A 20749-nucleotide genomic window follows, 5' to 3' on the forward strand; every position below is an offset into this window, starting at 1 on the left:
ACAACACATATTATTACAGTACCAATAGCATAGCCTTAAATACCTTAACTGAGAGCATCTATTCTAAAATTCAGTCGCTCCCAACAAAAAAAGCAAAGTATGCCATTATCAGCCAACTCATTATCAGAGAGAGTTTTCAGCACATGAGAGAGAGCTACAGCAATAAGGGCCCCAGTCCACAGAAGTGCCATAAAGTCACTGGAAAGATTATGTTACAACCCCATTTCAAGGACTGGCCACTGCCCTCCTGCATGCTAATGTGCAACCCTCACCCCAAATCACCATTAGCTCTATTTGCCATTCACATTCTGCCCTGTTGGTGCCCTTTCTCTGTGCTACTATAGCGAGTCAGAACACAGCCAGGACTCTGTTCTTCAGAAAGGAGTTCCATTTATTTTGCTTTCATTTTTGTCAGCGCTTTCCCAACTGCTACTGCTCTCCGATCTTTTGGGACACTGGGCAGGGACAACGGAATAGGTAAACACAGCTTGGGTTCTTTTTTCTAAGGTAATTCCACAGGCCCTCTGGATGAGATGATGTGTCATCCTCTGCCCACATCCAGCCTGCTCAAACTACGCCCCTCTCCTCCAGCACTGACCCCAGGCAGTGCAAAAAGGCTTCTACTGGTTCTAGAAGGAGGGAAGGAGGAATGGAACAGTGCAATACAGGCAGCTGAGCTCATCATCTGTGCGGAAATTGAGAGATCCACATGCAGATAGTCTTCTCTATGATCTAGCACAGGGGTGGGCAAACTTTTTGGCCCAAGGGCCACATCGGGGTTGCAAAAGTGTATGGAGGGCCAGGTAGGGAAGGCTGTGACTCCCCAAACAGCCTGGCCTCCGTCTCCTCCCACTTCCTGCCCCCTGACTGCCCCCCTCAGAACCCCTGACCCATCCAACCCCCCTTGCTCCTTGTCCCTTAACTGCCCCCCCGGGACCCCACCCCCTATCTAACCTTCCCCCCTGCTCCCTGACTGCCCCGACCCTTATTCCCCCCCCACCTCCTGACAGGCCCCCCGGGACTCCCACCCCTATCCAACCCCTCCTGTTCCCTGTCCCCTGACAGCGCCCCCTCCCCCCCCAAAAACCTCCACCCCATCCAACTGCCCCTTGCTCCCTGTCTCCTGACTGCTCCCAGGAACCCCACCCCCTTACCCAATCTTCTCCCCCCATTCCCCACCCCCTACCATGCCGCTCAGAGTGGCAGGAGCTCGCAGCCACACAGCCCGGCTGGAGCCAGCCACGCCACCCAAAGCGCAGATGGTGCATCGCGCTGAGGCTGCAGGGGAGGGAGGACAGCATGGGAGGGGCAGGGGGCTAGCCTCCCCAGCGGGGAACTCAGGGGCCAGGCAGGACAGTCCCGTGGGCCGTAGTTTGCCCACCTCTGATCTAGCATGACTGGGGCCCAAACCTCAAGGCAGTTTTGGGAACAGTTCAAGGAATGAGTGAAAGTTCACATAGCTCATCCTCATTTAAACCCTCCCACTAATGCACAGAATAAAACATAATTTTCTCATTATTTCCCAGGACTATTGATACAGTATTGACAACTCTGGCAATTCTATGTCACAATATTTGGTATTTTTCTTAAAGACCCATCTCCTGTAGTCATGTTATTACATGAGAATCCCAGCTTTCATTATTTTTCAAGTATGTTTCTGGCCCTCATAATTTCAGAGAAGAATCCTGAAAATTTGATTCATCTGAACCCTACAAACTCAAAACCCAAAAGGGCACATAAAAAGAACCCAACACTGATCGCTGTCAAATCTCATTATTTTAAAGCTAATGTCATGATTGGGGCAGGGGGCGGGAGGACACTGACTCAGACTTGAATGCTTGGGGACGGCTATACTGATAGGAACATAAAAAAAAAAAGATTTTCTCATAGTCTCAGGCCTATGATAGTAATGAAAATAATTTTAAATGCATTTCGTAATAGATGTGAATTTTTAGACAGAATCAATACATAATCTTTTGAGCCATTGACTACGCAGCCTGATGTGATGGGTAACTCCAGAACTGCATGAGATCACTATGTACAGGACACGGAGCAACAAGTGTTCCTTTACCACAGACAATGTCATAAAGAGTGCACTGTAATTGCTCAATGAATTAAAGGGATATCATCATTTTATAATCTGGTTAATTTAAAAAATGAGTTCTAGGTATTTTCAGGTCCTGAACCTCCCTGCCAATTTTTGTGGTTTTATGATCACATTGTCCTATTCACTTTGTGAAAGAACCACATACCGAGGGGAAAGCAACTGATTGATTCTACCAGGAAAACTGTGAAAGTGCTGCCAAATGCACTAAGTCAACTAACTCAGAAAACAGAGTAAGTACTTTTTCTTTAACCTCTTTCAGTTCTAGCAATAGTTGGTGTTACTTATAACAAAAGTACGTGAAATATTTAGACAGAACACAGCGTAATTTGTTAGTGTTGTGAGTGAATGCCACATAAATCTTATAAGACTGAAAAGAAATGTTCACCCAGACTGTACAGTCAGGCCTATTGCCACAGTTAAATCTAAGTGCATCCTCTGTTATTTTTCCTCTTACCTGGTTGATGATGTCAAAGGTGCAAGTGAATAATGGTTCCAATCAAGGCAATTTGGTTCACTACTCCAGTAAATATGGCTCTTTATGCTCGTCTCCACCTATTAAGAAAACAAATTTGAAAAAAAAAGTTTTAAAAACTACGGAAAAGCCAGCCTGCTGTTTTATTTGATAACATAATGGCATTGTGATGTTGGCTGTATAAATAAATACAACCACCACAATGAGTCAGTCACTGCCATTTTTTACAACATGTAAGGGGTTTTCTCTGTGAGTAATATAGTACAAGCAATTTGTATCTCTGCTGGGGTTTCCAATGTGCACTGCGTTACAATAAACATGGAAAATTTCTTCAGTGCTGAAGACACTTGATATATGGGGCCAACAGGTACATAGATGGATGCATTTTCAAACACAGGCATACAAATGTAAGAAGCTACACAAGCAGGCAGTGCATGCACAGTCAGAAAGTATGCAAGTGCATCACACGTGCAGCTATACTTAAAACTGCCAACTTCAGTAGTACTTCTGAAAATTTGGTTCCCGAAACCAGAACAACAACAACAAAAGCATATTTTAAAATCGTTTTTAAAACCCTATTTGGCTGTTGTTGAAATACCAAGTTCTCTCATTTCTGCTGCTTTGCCTTGCAGTCCTGTGCGTTAAAGACAGTTTCGTTTTTTAAATTCACATTTTTGCTTTGTATTAGCTATCTTCAGAGGAGAAAGCACCAGTGTATGTTGTGAATTTCCATTTAATACTTTAACTCACTGACTTTAAAAAACACACCTTCTTACTCAACAGATCTGCTCACTGTGTGTATTCAGACAGATCTGCGGACGTTACTGACAAAAAAGTTTTTACTGCTTTCTAGAATTTATTCCTGCTTGTGCTACACAGTCAATACAGCGGTGAGAGAGTAAGCCTGAGTCTATTCCTGAACACAGAGCTTCAGACCAGTAGTTAACTAAATTCCAGTTGCAAAGTTAAATGCTTCCTATTTACTGGGAGCCCCAGTGCATACAGTGAGGTTATTTAGGGTACACTGGCAACTGGCAAGAAGCCTGAGAATCACATCTAATCTGCATACACAATGGAGTGGATTACAACTGCCTTGGTTTTTAATACAGCGGTGTTGCCTGCTGAGGGGTGGCCAGAGGCTGCTTCATGTTTGGGACACATTTACTCCACAAGATACACTCTGATACAGTCCTGTCTTAGGACCTGCTCCCATAGAAGTTGATGGCAAAACTCCCATTCCCATTCAAAAGGCTTAAAAGGTTCAATGGCATGATTTTCCATGCTGCATCATATGCAGTGCAATACCTAGACATGATGGGATGGGCTAAGGACAGGATTTCCACTGTTGTGAGAATACAGATGTGGTTTAATAGAAGCACAGTGCCAAAATCCAAAGGATGAAATAGGCCTGGAACCAGTTAGTAATAAAAGACATATGCTTATGTTTTTTTTCTGTAACGTTTGCTATCAGCAACAAAAACAAATAGGCAAATGATAATGTGTTACTAACCAGTAATGTAAACAGTGGTCTATGCAGGCATTTGAGCATATAAAAAACCATATGTTCTGGCTCCAGACCCTTACACTTTATAGCATCGACATAACTTTCTAGGAAATTAATTTGGATATAGAGTCAAGGAGCTACTTTTGAACTTTTGAACTGGTGGGGCCCAATGAGGTTTTAATCTTTATGGGTGAAATCCTGGCAACATTGAAGTAAAATGGCAAAAAAACCTCTGACTTCAATGGGGCCAAGATTTTACCCAACATATTTTTACAGTGTACAGCAGAAAAAGTTCTAGGAAGTAAATAAATAAATGACATGGCTCCAGATTACCCCATCCTGCAATAAAACCTGGGTGCCCCTATATACAGCATGTGTTTCCCATAGTAAGATAAGGATAAATTCCAGCTTCACCCTTAGAAACATGGCCCTTTCATTCTGTGGAAACATGGCTCACTGGCTTCAATGACGCTTGTAGCACTTGCAGACAGTTGTTTTTAATTAAAGTTCCCCAGTGTGTCGTAAATATGCTTATTTAATCCACATAGTAAAAACAGTGGGTTTAATTCTCATTTACACTAAATCTGCTGTATATCGCTCTGACAATAGTAAAGGAGACTTAGTGTAAACAAGAATAAAGCATAGTGTGTGAAAGATGTTACTCACGATGCAAAACAAAACCAAACACCACACTGCTGTCCCCTCTCAATAGCTGCAAAGGGAGTATTGAAGCTGGAATCACTGAGGAACTCTCTATTCTGTATTCACTGATTTCAAATTTGCCTTTTAACATATGGGAGTCAAACTCTTCTTTCACGTACAGCAGTGTAACTTCATGGACTCAATTACATGCAATTACACTGACATAACTTAGAGGAGAATTTAGGGTCTGATCTAAATGCCAAAGACTCCCACTGACTTTGGTTAGAGATGGGTCAGGTCCTTAATCCATACTTTAGAAAGTTTATTCTTGCTTAGACAAAAATCCCAATGAATGGAAGTTTTGACTGAAGAAAGATGGCAAGATTTGGTTCATGTAGTCCTTCTGAATTTCCTTAATCACATCTTAAAACTGCATTGCAATTAAAGTATAGTGCGTGCTATGAGGAAGTAGCCAAGCCATAATTTCTGTAACAACCCAGACAATGCATGTGTCCAACAGAATTATACTGCCCAATTAAGGCACCTAGCAGCATTGTTGCCATACTAAAAAACAACTTTTAATTTGTTTGGATCACTTGAATGACTAAAAGAAAATTTTAAAATGTGCACAATCTCTGCTTCTTTGATAGCATGATTAAATAAGCGTGGGTGTAGCTGTCCTTTAAGAACTGTCCACTGGACATACAGAGCAATACAACAATAATCTGATAATTTGCTAATATGTGATCAGACCTGATCAACATTTTCTAATCTACTGCAGTTGTTTGCGAGCACAGACACTACGACTATAGACACCTTTTAACTCCTCTGAAGTTAAATACAGTAGGAGAAGCAAAGCATGGCTTATTACACAAAGTTCAAACTGAAAAAAGATTTTGAATCTCATAAATTTAGGGATTAGTTTTTACACACAGGCAGAAGTCCACTGGTAATAACTGTTACTGTGTGCTTCTGAAAGACTTTTTCTGTCAGGTTACTTCCCGCACTGCCCTTTGGGAGTTCCACAAACAATTTTATAATTGATAAAGCTGCACCTCGGTGGCAACATAAAAATGTATCAGGAGATTCTGGCATCATAGTCACAGCTGACCTTAAACATTAATTCCTTTGGTGGATAAACAGGAGCTGGGATTTTGGTACTACCTCTTAAACGCTCACTGCACTTGACTTGTAGTTTGACAGTCTTTTATATCTTCCACCTTGCAAAATATTTTAATGAGAACCTAAAGTTTACTGAAAACAACAAATATTCTAACATTTATTACTTGAAGGTTTGGGAAAAGTCCAGTACGTGTTTGCAAGTACCTCAAAAGTGCAAACGGAAACTAAAGCCCTGTCTACATTACAACTGCAATGCTGTTAAGGAAATTTACAATTTGGTTCTCCACAAATTTGGTGGTAAACTTGGATCCATTTCTAGTGTAAAATAGACCTTAACAGTGTTTCAAAACTTGCTTCAAGTCTTGATCTGACCAGGTTTGTAACACAGTGGGGGGCTAACTAAGTTGTAACTAATTTCCTTTGCTGTATTTGTAAGGTAAATGGCCGGGGCTCCCTGTTTACTGCTGCTGTGCCCTGCCCTAGCCACCCATCTAGCCGCAGCCTCATGCCCCACCTTTGAAAGAGATTCAGTGAGGATTTCCAAACATACCCTGAGTGTCTGGACAAATTTAGACACTATCTTAGTTTAGGCCCAAAATATAGCCTGTCATCAAATTGTTTGGTACATGGCTGGATAGCTCAGGGCACTAGTAATTGCATATGTCCCCTGTTTCTATTCCATGGGTTCAAATCCATCTCAGAAAGGGAAAAAGAGTTTCATTTGCATAATCAGAATCACATGACTGACATTCCTTTGAGCTGGTTGATATTTTTAACGAAAAAGTGCATTTAAAACAAAAAATTAACAGAAAATATTTAATTTTTTCAAAATTTTCTGGGGGGGTTTTTTTTTGGACTAAAATCCAAAAATTGGGGGGAAAAATGCAGTTTTTGAAAACCAAACTCTGAACATTTTGTTTTCATTGTGAATGGCCCATCCTCATTCCCCCGCTGTGTGAGATGGCTTAGGGCCCACATCAGTGTGTAAGGGGTTTGGACCCACTCTGCACGAATATTCTGCTGTCATCTCTCTCCTATAGAGAATAAACATGGCACTTGCAAAGTATTCTGTGTCTTGCAAGCTCAGATGAGAGAAGAGAGGGTCTACAATTTGTCCAAGTGTGATGATATGATTGTGATTCTGGTGCATTAAGCTTCAGGCACCAAACACAACCTCAGTAATTTTGCAGTTATCACCCTCAAAGCAAGGTGCAATTAATTACAGTTACACAATTTGATAGTGGCAGTAACTGAGACTGGAAGCACAAAGTTCTTGACAACAGAGCAAGGTAAAAGCAATGCCACACTCTCACTTAACTTCACATGACCAATGGCAGAACATACCTGTGTTTTACATTACACATGATACTTGTCCACGGATACCGGCCTATCATCATACTATCCATGGTTGAGTCAGGAAAAAGAAAAAAAAAAAAAAGGCAACACTAGCACAATGCTGTAATATCTGTGTTGTAAACAACATTGGAAAATATTTAGATCTTTTTTAAAAGCCTACTGGAATTGTAATTTATTCATGGAAACATTTCTATTAGTCCTTAGATTCTGTAAAAACCTCATCTGGGGGCCAAATTTTACCTGAGAGTGTCCACTTACATTCAGGGGTAAAAAGCTAATTCATTTGATTACATTAAAATGTGCACTGGAACCTTCGTGACTGAGTCTTTTGTAATGTGTCAAATGCAAATTCCCTGTACACTCTCTTTCTGTCAGCAGTTGCACACTATCCCCTTTTCTGGCTGACCAGAACACCACATTTCATGCTACCATAGAGGCCAGATTTTTTATTCTAGCAAAGGTCGAAATTAGTACTGTAAGAGCACATCCCCCTACTTATAGGCCTGTAACCTCAGCGCAAATAGAAGTTTAGACGTCGACAGCCGGGATTCATGCCCTCACTATCCAGGCTGGAGTCTTAGCGACAAAGTGATGGCTGACATTGTGTCTATACACAAGTTGCACAACCCATTTGTCTAGTTCATGACTGCCAAGAAAATACAGCCATTTGCACAGCCAGCTGGCATAAAGAAGCAAGCACATCTGGCGACCATCTGAAAGTGAGCAGGCAAGCGAACAAGTAAAGGTATAGCAGAGCCCATTTTAGGGCACCACATAAAGCTGATGCTGTAAATCAGACAGAGGTTCCCAGACTTTTTTTTTTTTTTTTTTGCTGTACCTCCCCTCTCCATGGGAGTCACATAACTGCCCCTCCTCCCCCTCAACACCACCCATCTCCGACAGAAAATGGCTCACGAAGGGGAGCAGGCAACTCACCTGCAGGGTGGCAGCAGGCCCCAGCTGGCTCCATCCACGGAGGAGCCCATGGCAGTGTAGAGCAGACCAGGGTCTCCTCACTGCCCTACCACCCCATGCAAAGAGCCTCTTGCTCCTGCAGGCTCTGGAGGGTTTAAAATACACAGGTGTGTGGCCAGCCAGCTGTGCAGCTGTGGGGAGAATGTGCAGAGAGTTTCAGCAGTCAGGGATGGGAGAACAGGGAGAGCAGCAGGCTGCTGTGGGGGTAGAGAAGGACTGAGCAAGGCTGCACTCCCCACTCCCCCACAACTGCCAGGGCTCCCTGTTTACTGCTGCTGTGCCCTGCCCTAGCCACCCATCTAGCCGCAGCCTCATGCCCCACCTTGTGCTCCCCTGATAACCTTGCCCAGGGGGCACACCCCACAGTTTGAAAACCAGTACTGTAAATTATTCAAAACAGAGGAAGTAAACCCTCTCCAGCGTACCCTGAGGCGTCTCTATGGTGAAGTACCTTTGTTTGTGTGTCCTCCTCTAGATGATTATCCAGCAATGCCTCTTAGCTGATGACACATAAGCTGGGGGAGGGAGGGCGGCAGGGAGGAGAGAGGGGAAGGTCACCTGCACTGTGAAGAAACTAAGGCAAAGGCACTCGTGGCTGCCAACCAAGCAGGCTGCAAGACAGTAGGTGTCTTATAAGCCCATGACAATCACTTGAGTTGTTAAAAATGTATCCCACAAGAAAGGGCATCCCTGCAGGTGCTCCCTGTGAGTTTGAGCCCATAGCAGAGCTATGGCAGTAGCCCAATCTCCATCACAAATAAAAGTCAACTTGCCCTGAGATGGTGGCAACCAGCCAGAGGTGCAGAACGGCAGCAGGGAAGTGTGATGCTCAGGAAAAACCAAAATCCGTCAACATGGAAAATCTGAATTCCAAGGACTTAGGCTCTTCCCACAGAGTTTTGTTGTTGTTATCTGCACAATCTAAGATATTTTTCACCATATGATAAAATTAAGACCTTATTTAGACTGGTGTAATTCCAGAGCACCTCCACAGATATCAGCAAAGTTACTATGGCTTTACATCAGCATAACTAAGATCAGAATCTGAACCTAAGTTTCTGGTGCAAAGACCGCCTACACAACATGAACCTGTACATGTTGTCTTTCCAAGTCTGCAGCCTGGCAGATTGAAACAAAGAGCAGTACATTCATTCTACCAGGGCACTGACTCCATAGGGGGATTATAAAAATGTAAACACAAACTTTGTTATACCATTTCCAGCAAAATGGTTAAATGTCATCTTAGCGCGTTTCCATTGCAGGGATATGCACACAGCCTCTTCCCAATGTACTTGGCATTTATTGTCTACAGAAGGTGAAAGTAAAACTCTCCCATCCTGATTACACTCACACTGCACAGGTGTAAATCACATGCAAAGGGCAAGGCAGCAGAGACTGAGGAGCCATAATCGCTCTGCACCGATGTCATGGTCTCTTATTACGTGTTCAGTTTGATCGGTAATTTGTTAGGAGCGTGGGTCCCCATCCATACATGGCATTCTGGAGAAGGAATGACTTCAAGCTCCGTTTCTAGCCCAGTGGGCTTTGCCAAAGCACTGTGTTTGATTTGTACGCGTGAAGTGCATAGATATTTTCAGCTCCTGAATCACACTTTGGCTCAACAACTGACTCCAACTTTTCCTTAACCAAACTATTTTGTTAGCAATTTTTCATTTATTGACTCACAGAACAGAAAATCACCATAGTTGGAAGGGCTATTAAAGAAAAAAAATAAGATTGGACCCCTTCCCCCCAAAAAAGAGGCCTTTAAATAAGGCCTGCTTTTATGTTTTTGGTTTTAAAAAAAATTCAGGTGCTAATAAATTACTCAGTTCATCCAAAATTATTTTAGCTTTCCTTATTTCATTATCTAAGTTTATCATTTCTGTTGATTGCTGCTAATCAATGCTTTCTAATGGCTCAGGTGCTCTGACAGTGCAGGAACCAGTTTAGTTCAGAGGAACCAATATAGTCATGAAATAAGAATGGCAGCCAGGCCTGAATATAGCTATTGGAGAGACCTGTTGAAGGGAATGATGGTTACATCTGAGAGATCCCATTTATAGTATGTGCTTTTTGCTAAAGAAAAACATGTTTTGCTGTGGTTTCCCCATAAAGTGATGTTGACTTGATCAAGACGCAAACATTACCGGAATTTGGCAAAAGGGAGAAAGCAAAATCTCTTTTTAGGATACAAGAAGAACAAAATATAATTGGCATAGCCTGTATATAACCCATAATCACCGTATCACCTTCTTTCCAGTCTTTAGGGCACATGCTCCCATGGAAGTCAACAGGAAAACTCCATGAGCAGAAACTGCAGAACTGTCTGACTAAAAATCCAATCCTGTTTTCCGCATTCACGCTTCAATTCAACAAAACACTTGAGCGGGTGCTTAGGTCCATCTGTATTCAGCTGCGCTGCTCTAAGCTCTCTAGTGTAGCCGCTTGAAACTGATGGGAGAGAGCTCTCTTGTCCACTTAATTAATCCACCCCCAACGAGCAGCAGCACTTATGTCAGCAGCTCTCCCACCAATATTGCATTGTCCACACCAGTGCTCAGGTCGGTATAATTTATGTCGCTTATTCACATCCCTGAGTGACATAAGTTCTACTGACAGGTTTCAGAGTAGCAGCCGTGTTAGTCTGTATTCGCAAAAAGAAAAGGAGTACTTGTGACACCTTAGAGGCTAACCAATTTATTTGAGCATAAGCTTTCGTGATGCATCCGATGAAGTAAGCTATAGCTCACGAAAGCTTACGCTCAAATAAATCTGTTAGTCTCTAAGGTGCCACAAGTACTCCTTTTCTTTTTATAAGTTATACTGACATAAGTGGTAGTGTAGACATAACTGTATTAAGAATGTGCTTAAATCCCATTAAAGCTTGAAGTCAGTAGAACTTAAGTATGTGTGTAAGTACTTTTCTGAGCAGGGAAGCTTTGCTGAAATTTTGCCTGAGGCTCAGATACAACAGGTGATTAGCCTGAGTGAGGAAGGTAGGACTGGGCTTCTAGTCCAACCGTCCCATCAAGTTAAGAGTGATCTAAACTCTACTTTAAAGATGTAAATTACTTTTCTTTAAATACTTCTATGGGTTAATTCAGCAAAAACCTATAATAGTCTGCTTCATTTCATCTGGCCTGCAAAAATGACAAATATTCAGGGACTCAAGCTTTGCTGAACATACATACACACACAGGGTTGGGCTCTCAAAAGAGCTTAGACACCTAACTGCCACTTTAGGTACCTAAATCCCAGAATCAGGCCCCACTGGGTTTCACAAAACCACCTCCCAGCTGCTGCCAACCCTGTAGGTGCCTAAAATCACTTGGCACCTAAATTTTTGTAGTTAATGTTCCCTAGGCACCTACGATCCTGATTTTGAGCATGCACACTATTTGCTCACATCAGGTGTCTAGATGTCTAAGCCTGAAAGAAATGCTCGAACCAGGGGAAGCTAGGCATTCCTCCACTTAACTCTCCTGTGGGGCCCAATCCGGATCAGGTCCTTACACCCAATTTTACACTAAACAAGAGAGTAAGTGGGAGCACATCCTTCACAACTTTTAGCCCAGGGGTTAGAGTACTCAACTGGGATGTGGAAGACCCCCCAGTTCAAGTCTCCCCTCCACCTGAGGGGGAGAAACGATTTGAACAGGGATCTACCACTTCTCAGATAAGTGCCCTAACTACTGTCTATGGGATATTCTGATGCAGGATTTTCTCAGTCTCTCATGAAGCTGTTCCACTGTGGAGAAATAATTTAAAAAGTCATTGAAGCAGAGGAACTGGATCCTGGATCTTCCACCTGCCAGGTGAGTGCTTCAACCACCGGGCTACAGAGTCATCAGGCCGCAGACAGAGAGTAAGTATATAAGAATGACCCTGTTGCCCTTCTTTTGTAAAGGGTGTGTAGTTGTGAATCCAAGGCAGAGGGAGGTGCCTCCCCTGCAGCCTGGATGAGGTGCTTGACTCCAGGAGACAGGCAGGGCTTAGCATATACCGTTTTGGTTGGCATCTTCCACTGGCTACCTTAGGCGAAGAGCTGGCTTTTGTGGATTCCATTCTGAGGTGACTCTATCTCCCCATTCATTGTAAAGGGAGCCTAGGTGCCAAACTCAGGCTCCGTGAATCCCAGGGATTTTCTATGTGCCTAAAATGTCGGCCTAACTTTCTTTGTGAATCTAGCCCATACTGCCCAGAGGGTGCCAAAAGCCATCATGGTGAAAGGAGGCAATGAAGAAAAGTGGAGGCAAGAGGCCTCTGCACAGAAATCCCTGGCCTCTAGTGGGTTCCAGAGATCCAAGCAGATCTTTGTGGATCCACAGATGAAACCCCCAACTTCTTTCACAGAGGGAGTGGGGAACTCACTGCCCAGTGGAAGAAATTCTGTGAGTCTCATGTTAGAGTTCCAACCTTTAATATAATCCATTGGAACTCCCAGGCACGTACAGTTTCCCAGGAGTCTTTCTGTATTGCACATTACTGGGAAAGAAAAAGAATACTGCAAACAGGACTGTTAACTGTTCAATAGCAAGTTATAGTCAATAGGCTAGAAAACTGAGTCCAGCCATGCTGTGCCCACCAAAAGATAATGGGTAGGGAGCAAAGATGGCTTTAAGACACCTTTGCATTTCTCAAGGACCAGGCAGTCCTTGGCAATAATCGCAAAAGCCCCAGGCTGCCCCATGGCCTCTTTCTCACAGACACATCCCCTGTCACAGGGGCCTGGCTGCGTTATGCTGCCAGAATGGCCCAAAGCATCCAGAGTAGGGGCAAAGATCTGGCCCAGTTTCTTTTTGAGACTACAATCTATCACTGTCCCAAAGGCACGTGAGCTGTGTAAAATACAATACAGTATAAATGTTTGCAGAAACTAAACAATTACAGCAAAATGCATGTTATGCAAACATCTTATCTACCAAGATGCCACAACAGAGAGCACATAGCACAAACAAAGCACAAAGGCAACAGCATTGTTAAAAAACAAAACAAAACAAAACAAAAAACCATTTAGCGAAGAGCTCCACCGCTCTTTCTGCAGCCATTAGGACAGCAATAACACTGGAATGGCCAGCCAGCCTGGAAAATTGGATAAACTGAGACAGAGAAGAGACAATTGAAAGTAAGGAGACAGACTGAAAAAATAAATGAGACAAGAGATGGAAAGCAGAAATGCACTATCCACGGTATAGCTGTAATACTGCTAGTAACAGCCATATTTAAACGAGAGACTAGGATTTTGCTTTTAAACAAAACGTGCTAGAAACACTGTTCTATAGGGCTCTCTCCAAGACAGTCTACAGAGCAGTTTTATGACACACTCAGAATTTCATGCCTGGAAATAGGATTCCTGTCCACACCAGTCAACGAAACTATATGCATTACAACCAAGGGCCAAATTCTAATACCCTTAACTCCTTACTACACAAGTAGTTGCACTGACTTCAGAGAGGGCTACTTGTGAAATGAAAGTACTATCAGCGCATTAGAATCCGCCCCCAGACTAGTAGTAGCCAGGTCTTGTTTTTGCTAGTGAGGTTTCAATCAAAGAACACAAACTTAAAAGCTCTCCCTACTTCTTCCTAGGTTAACAAAATTTCCTTAACTTGAGTCTTTTCCTTATTAATATGGCTAGTGAATGAGATTAGAGAGCTATTATTCTGTTATAGAACTGTTTTACAGACTGCCATGGGAACCGTGTCTAGCAGAGTTTTTCTAACATGGCTCTCAAGGGAAAAAAACGCGCTTTCCATACTGGTACGGGAAACAGTTGTAAAAAGAACAACTATTTTCAATGTGGTTGTTACTAGCTTTATTTCAAACATTGTGGATGCAGCTTCTCTGTCATCCATCTGTTGTCACAATTGTCTTCCTGTCTCCTTAACTTTTTTCTTTTGTATCTTTAAAAAAAAAACAAAAACAAAAGAAGCAGCAGCATTTGTCCAAAACCTGATCAAAAGGTGACTTAGTCTAAAGGTAACACTGACTACAGTACAGCAATTTTTCTAACATCCTTTGCAAATAACATCAAGTTTTAGCCGCTAGGATGTTACAACTGTGGCTGTGGATTTTTAAAATTCAAATCTGATGTGCTCAACACCTCGCTAAAATGATTTATTGATTGAAGGATACCAACTGTGAACCTGCCATCGAAGAGACATGCCAATCTGCTCGAGAGGAATGAAGCCATGAAATCACATAACATGAGGCAAACACTTCTTTAAAAATTGACAGTGAACTTAATGATAGTGTTATGGAAAAATTACACCAATAAAATTGAACTGGAAGGTGTCAGGGGATGAAATATTAACTGACCCCTTGACATGTTTGATTCTATATACACTACTCCTTGGAAAAGTTGTTGTCAGGTCATTCTCCCTAAGAGGTCCTTGACTGCGTAATTCACTTCCTTCCTTGATTCAATTGAGTCCAGAGTTATTAACCTTGCAGGCAATCTGCAAAGCCCATCTTGCCTTGAAGGTATTTCAGGGAGATTGTGAGTTTGTAGATGAAGGCAATGGAGTCTGAAGGATGAGTTAGGTGGCTTGATAGAGTGACTTAATTTCTTGTGGGACAGCCTATTAGTTGGAAAACTTGTAATTTGTGAAATTAATGAACTAAAGATTTCTATTGAACTATTTATATTCCTAATTGTGTTTAAGTGTTGGGTGGTGCCTAGAGCTCTGGAGAGATGATAGAGAAACAAAAGAATACATTACAAAATAAAATAAAATATTAGGTCAGGTCTTCATTTGAAAGGTTTTGCTGAGAAAGCTATACCGGTAGCTAGGTTACTGGCAAAGTGCTCCTAGTGTGCACAGAATTTATACCAACCATCAGCTTGGATTGATATCGCTTAGTCCAGTCCTAACTCCTGCCCTACCGAGTGATATAAGCTATACCGGCAAAAGCAGAGTTTTGCTTGTATAGCTGTGTCTACACTAGGAGCTTTTGCCAGCACAACTATGTTGGCCACAGAAGACAGCTCATCACGTCCCTGATCAACACAGCAATGTCAGCAAAACTCTGGATTACAGCCCTGGCCTTAGATTGGTGGGGGAGATTTCCCATACTTTAAAGACTAAGGTATTGCCCTCTGCCAGCATTGCAAATTTTAAGTTTTCATGTGCTTTTACAGGAACGCATCATGATACAATGTCTCAGCAGTGGTGCCCTGTACAGGAAAGGCCACAGCACTTCTAGAATAAAAAGAAAATCTGGGCCACTTTCATGTATTGACTCGCTCTGCTGCCCTCCCACTATTTGGGAGGGGGAAAGCTGAAGGAACCCAGCAGGCTCTCTCCCTGACTCTGCCCTGCCCCTCCAGCTCAGCAAAGCCCACACTGTGGGGTTGCCATGGATCAAGAGAAAGTGGAAGCATACAACAGAGATTGAATGCTCGCCTTCTGCAGGCAGAGGCTCCTCTCCAGATAGAACAGGTGCCCGAGATCTTCTCTTCCTATTTGCATTGTGACTGTAAGCATGCTGGAATAATTTTATCAAAAGAAACACATTGAGTTAGACAGACATGAAGAAACAAAACCAAATTTACCGAGGCACTGAAAAATTCATATAATTTAAACCACATTTTAGAGGAATCATCATGCGGATCCACAGGGACAACAAAAATATCATGCAGGCATGCTGCTTATGGTGTATTCCATTGTCCCTAATCATCCATGTTGTTTTAACATTGTTATCTCTGAAAGTGATTTTCATAAGAGAGTGGGAAGTGACTTTAATAAGCCCTTGAATAAATTAAGATCAGTGAGGGCTTTGGCAGCATAGTCACATGTGGCTTGCAGCCCTGGAAGGGTTTACCTGCCTTTGGTTTGGCAATGTCTAGAGCTGTGGTCCCTGTCCGCCAAGCATTATCTAATTCCTTTACAAGGCCTGCAGCAGATATTTCTGGCAGCCTGGATCTAATCCAGGCTACTATGGTTTCCATGGACAGGAAATTTGAAGTTTTGGGATTAAAACGGCAGGAGGCTGAGAAGAAAATTGACGACCTGGAAATAACAACTGATAGGTGTGACGCAATCATCACTGCAAAAGCTACAGAGGGTGAGGCTTAGAAAAATGTAATCAACAACCTGGAGAATAATCTCAAATAAAGGGCTACGGTTAGCATAGGGGAGGACGACTCCTGAGACTGTACTGACACGAGAGGCTTCAGTATCCTTTTGCAAAGCCATTTCAACCATTCCTTACTGAATAAGATAGCAGGTGTGTGATGCGAAAGCATATGGCAGTGCAGACTGACTTGCCTGCTATGGTTTTTTTCAAACTAAGCTGTTGCTGTCTAAGAGCTGCAGCAGTGATGGGGTTAGTGATGGGATGGACAGACTTGATTTCCACCCCATCACAGTGAGGGCACATATGGCAGGATTACTGGGAAGTTCATTCAGGCAACTCCCTACTTAATAATTGTCTAATGTGCAACACTTGGCATGAGAATCATAACTTCAGCAATAACATACAAGCATAACCCTAGCTTTTCCTGGCTCATATGATTTTAAATCAGGAATAAAATAAATGGCACTAAAAGGCTGCATGCTATCTCCATCTCCATCCGTCAATAACCACCCACCTTCATTCCACTGTTGTCAAATCTTAATATAGTGATGTGTTTTTTAAAGGGCAGTATTTCTTAAAGGGGCAAACTGTTATCACCACTAGAATCTTATGAAGCTAGTAACAGAATGCATGTGAACCCAGCCCTCTCTCAGTCAACTATCCTCCCACTGGAAAATCGTGTGGGGAACATGACCAGCTGCGAGTTCTCATCCCACCAGCTCTTTATTCTTTAAATAAACCCCAAAACTCAGATGCCATTGAATGCTGAGACCCCTCTGTGTTGCTTGAATGGTACAAATAATCCTTAAAGATACCCTAAATGGATGGCTGAGGACTCCCTAAAGTGGATCCTGTGGCTGCTCCAAATTACGCTGGGGCCCATACTAACCCCTGGCTACCCCAATGGATCAGGAGATCACAAAAATAGGTTTTAAGCAATCTTTGCCCCTGTGCTCTGCTCAGCTGCAGTAAGCAGCGCTCTACTCCAGCTGGGTCAGTGCCCAAATTTACAATGGAAAATTGACAACTTTCAAAAATCTCTCTCCTTAAATACCCAAGGTTTGGGCCAACGGGAGGGCCTGTGCTCAAAAGCTAACCAAAAAGAGAAAAGTAAGGGCCACCCTAGAACTAGAAGACACCATGGAGGAAAACTGAGGTTTCAGCAGGGGAGCGGCGCACCGGGGCTCAGGGCTTTAGCAATAGGGGGAGCACTGGGCTGAAATCAGCGCTCCCTTCGAAGCAAAAGCCCAATCCCTGGCGCCCCCACCCCGGGGCTGAAGCCAGGAACGGAGCTCTGGGGCTGAAGCCCTGAGCCCCTTGCAAAGCTGAAACCAGGAGCGGAGCCGTGGGGCTGAAGCCCTGAGCCCCAGCACTCCCCCCCCGGGTCTAAAGCCCTGATGCAGGTGCTCCTAAGGATCAGAAACCTGGACCTTTTTAACTACTGACGAAAAACTTTTAAAAGACATGGACTGGGAGGATATCATTCGTGTGTTCGTGGAGCAGAAGTCAAGGAAGAAACATGTGCATGTGCAGTAAAGTAGCACCTGCCCACTACCTATGTGATTGTTTTAATTGCATGTATTTTTGTTATTGTAGTGAATAAATATTTAAATTACCATTTATATTTCTTCTGGTTTCATTTTCTATGGAAAGCACGAAGGTCAGCTGTAGGCAAGGGGGGGGAGGGGGAGAGCACTGAAGATGCTGTGCCTACGGGCGCATAAGGTGTAAATCTGTCCCTGTGTGTTATATGGGGCTGGGCGTCACACAGGTCTGCCTTCCATGTAGTTACGGAGATCTGTCATTAAATCTGTCCTTTTTTTTCCTAGCAATATTTCTGTCTACTCAGAATGGATAACATCCATACAGGATGCTCTTTTTAAACTGTGTATTCTAAATTGATACACATCCACTCAGCTGCATGTTTTGATACTCCTATTTTGTAAAGTGCTTTCTCTGACTCCAGAAAACGTATATCCAGACATGAAGGAGGAACTTCTACCTGTCTACATTCTTATATGACACCCATCCTCTCGCTCAGATTAATGCTCAGGACCACCTGAGAGGTTGAGGAATTCGCAATCTCCATACCCCAAATGGGAATCTCAAGCACAGAAAAAGTAAGTGACCTGCTCAAGCTCACACACAAAGTCTTTGGTTGAGCCAAAGACTGGATCTGCTGAGCCTTGTAACCATGAGACCATCTTTCTTCCCATGTTGATGCATTCCATTGAAGGGAAATGATCCAAAGCCACTCAGATTATAGAAATAATGTTATTACCATTCAAAATTGTAATTTTGGTCAGATAATCCCTCATTAGAAATACAATTTTAAAATCTCTACTGATACATGAAGTAAAATCATATTGCCATTTTTGTCATTAATTCATATGTGTATTAAAATGGAATATATAGTTATGTTTTATTTTGGTAAAGTCAAAACCCATGTAATAAATATAATACACATTACACATATAATGCATTAGAGATGGGGGTTTCATGTGTGTTGATGCAAGCTATTTTTTCTCTTTCTCAGTGCATAAATCTAACTCCAGGAGAGGTGGCTAAGGCTAGTTGAGTGTGCACACCGTTAGGAAACAGCACTGTTGAGTTCTAATCCTAGGCCTGCTACTCAGTAGGCAGTCATGAGGCCAAAACTTTCAAAGGTGGGTACCTATAGTTAGGCACCCAAAGAAGTTGCCTTATTTTATGAGAGGGTGCGACCCACAACTGCTATTGAAGTCAATGTGCTTTCAAAATCAGGCCACTAATTTATGTGCCTAAATCTGGCTTTAGATCCCTCAGTCTAGGCACCCACATTTGAAAACCTTGGCCCTAACATTTTGGTGTCCCAGTTTCTCCGCCCATGAAACGATGGTAATAATTCCTATCTCACTAGGTGCAGTGTGAGGATTAGTTAATATTTCCACAGCCCTGTGTAAAAGAATTACATTAATTTTGCATATACAAATTTAAAAAATAAATCAACACAGAATTTATATAAATGAAGATCATCATCCAAGTCCCCAAGTTTGGGACTTTCAATGAATTATGTGCCTATAGCATAGGATAGATGCATTTAACCAATAAAAATACATAAATAAACTAAGTGGTAATGAAAAAAGCTGACAGCAGAAGGAAATAATTATTTGTCTCCTTTTGAAGACGAAATTGAGAGAGGATGTCTGAGTGGTGGATTTCACAATTGCCGCAAATAGCCGAGCCATAACATGTAGCCAGCGTGTTTTCAGAATCCATAAAAGCAAGGGTGGGCCTTTTTTCCTTGGTTTTCATGAAGCTGCCTTAGCAATCACCTGGAAAGGGGGACTGCTGTATCTCTGCATGCTGGTAGTGTAAAAAGCTGCAAAGATGCTTAACAATAGCATGGCATGAGCAGTTTATTTATTATAGAGATAGCTCTAAAGTCTGATACAAACAGACAATCGTTGAGCCTCCAGTGGACAGCTCAGAACACAGGTTTATTGACCACAACATGCACTGTATAACCCTACTTGTATTGTGTCATCTAAGACCTACGTTAGACTGACATCCTTTACTCATTCTTCCTCCCCCTCCTCCCTTTTTTCCAGTAAACCCTCAAGTTATTTTCCTTATGTAAAGACGCCCTAGTACTAACCTGAAGTGGTGATGACAGTGACTGAACAAGAGTATGAGGAAACACTGCTATCACAATCACTGAGATCAAGAGCTGTTAATAACTGTGTTACAAAAAATGTCAGGCTAGATCACAGAGGTCCCTTGTGGCTTCGGAATCTATCAATCAATAATATTCTCAGTTCCACACAGGATGACCATCCATCCCTTATCATCAGGGAATCTCTTATTTATGGTCTGATCTTGCATCCACTGCAGTAAGTAGCAAAACTCCTACTGACTTCAGTGGATGCAGGGTAGGATCATGGATCCCATTCCAGCAAATCACTTAAGCACATGTTTAACTTTCAGCAGGTGACTAGACCACTGAAGTCATGTGCATAAAACTAAGTCCTTTGCTAGACTGGGGCCTTCGTGCACAGTGCTCTGCATCCCAAATCAAATGGCTACAGGTGAATGACAACACAGAATACTGCACTGCTCACTGACAAATATATTCAATTTTAATTTTATTTTGTGTAAATGAAAACTATCCTAATTCCCTGGATCATCCAAAGGCAAATTTGGGGCTTGTGGAGTTGGTTGGTTTGTTTTCCAGTTTAGTGCAGCCTATCAAAATGAAGATAAAAAGGAACAGGTCCTTCATAGGATTTATAGTCCAGTCCCACATTCCAAGTTTCGCCAAAGTAAACACTACTGGATAAGGCTCGCAGTTCACAAATAACCAAGGCCCACAGCTTTTACATGCTGCTACCATTTAACAAATTCTAAGATTCACTGATCCTTGTGCAGGTTTCCAAACACTTACACTCAAACTGACCATGGCAATACTGTTGTGGTTTTTGCCATCTGTCTATCAGCTTATTAGTTTTGA

At 42.5% G+C, this 20749-nt stretch overlaps 1 protein-coding gene across 1 annotated transcript in view; it reads right to left on the minus strand.

Annotated features, from left to right (window-relative positions):
* The window catches only part of HIVEP2 (HIVEP zinc finger 2), a 152584-nt gene that overhangs the window by 60559 nt on the left and 71276 nt on the right, over positions 1-20749 (minus strand). Inside the window, exon 2 of the mRNA XM_074948532.1 lies at positions 2562-2659. The gene's annotated coding sequence lies outside the window, so the exon portion shown is untranslated. The remainder of the gene's footprint in view (positions 1-2561; positions 2660-20749) is intronic.

This window comes from Natator depressus, chromosome 3 (genome assembly GCF_965152275.1).
Source record: "Natator depressus isolate rNatDep1 chromosome 3, rNatDep2.hap1, whole genome shotgun sequence".
In the NCBI taxonomy this organism is placed as follows: Eukaryota; Metazoa; Chordata; order Testudines; family Cheloniidae; genus Natator; species Natator depressus.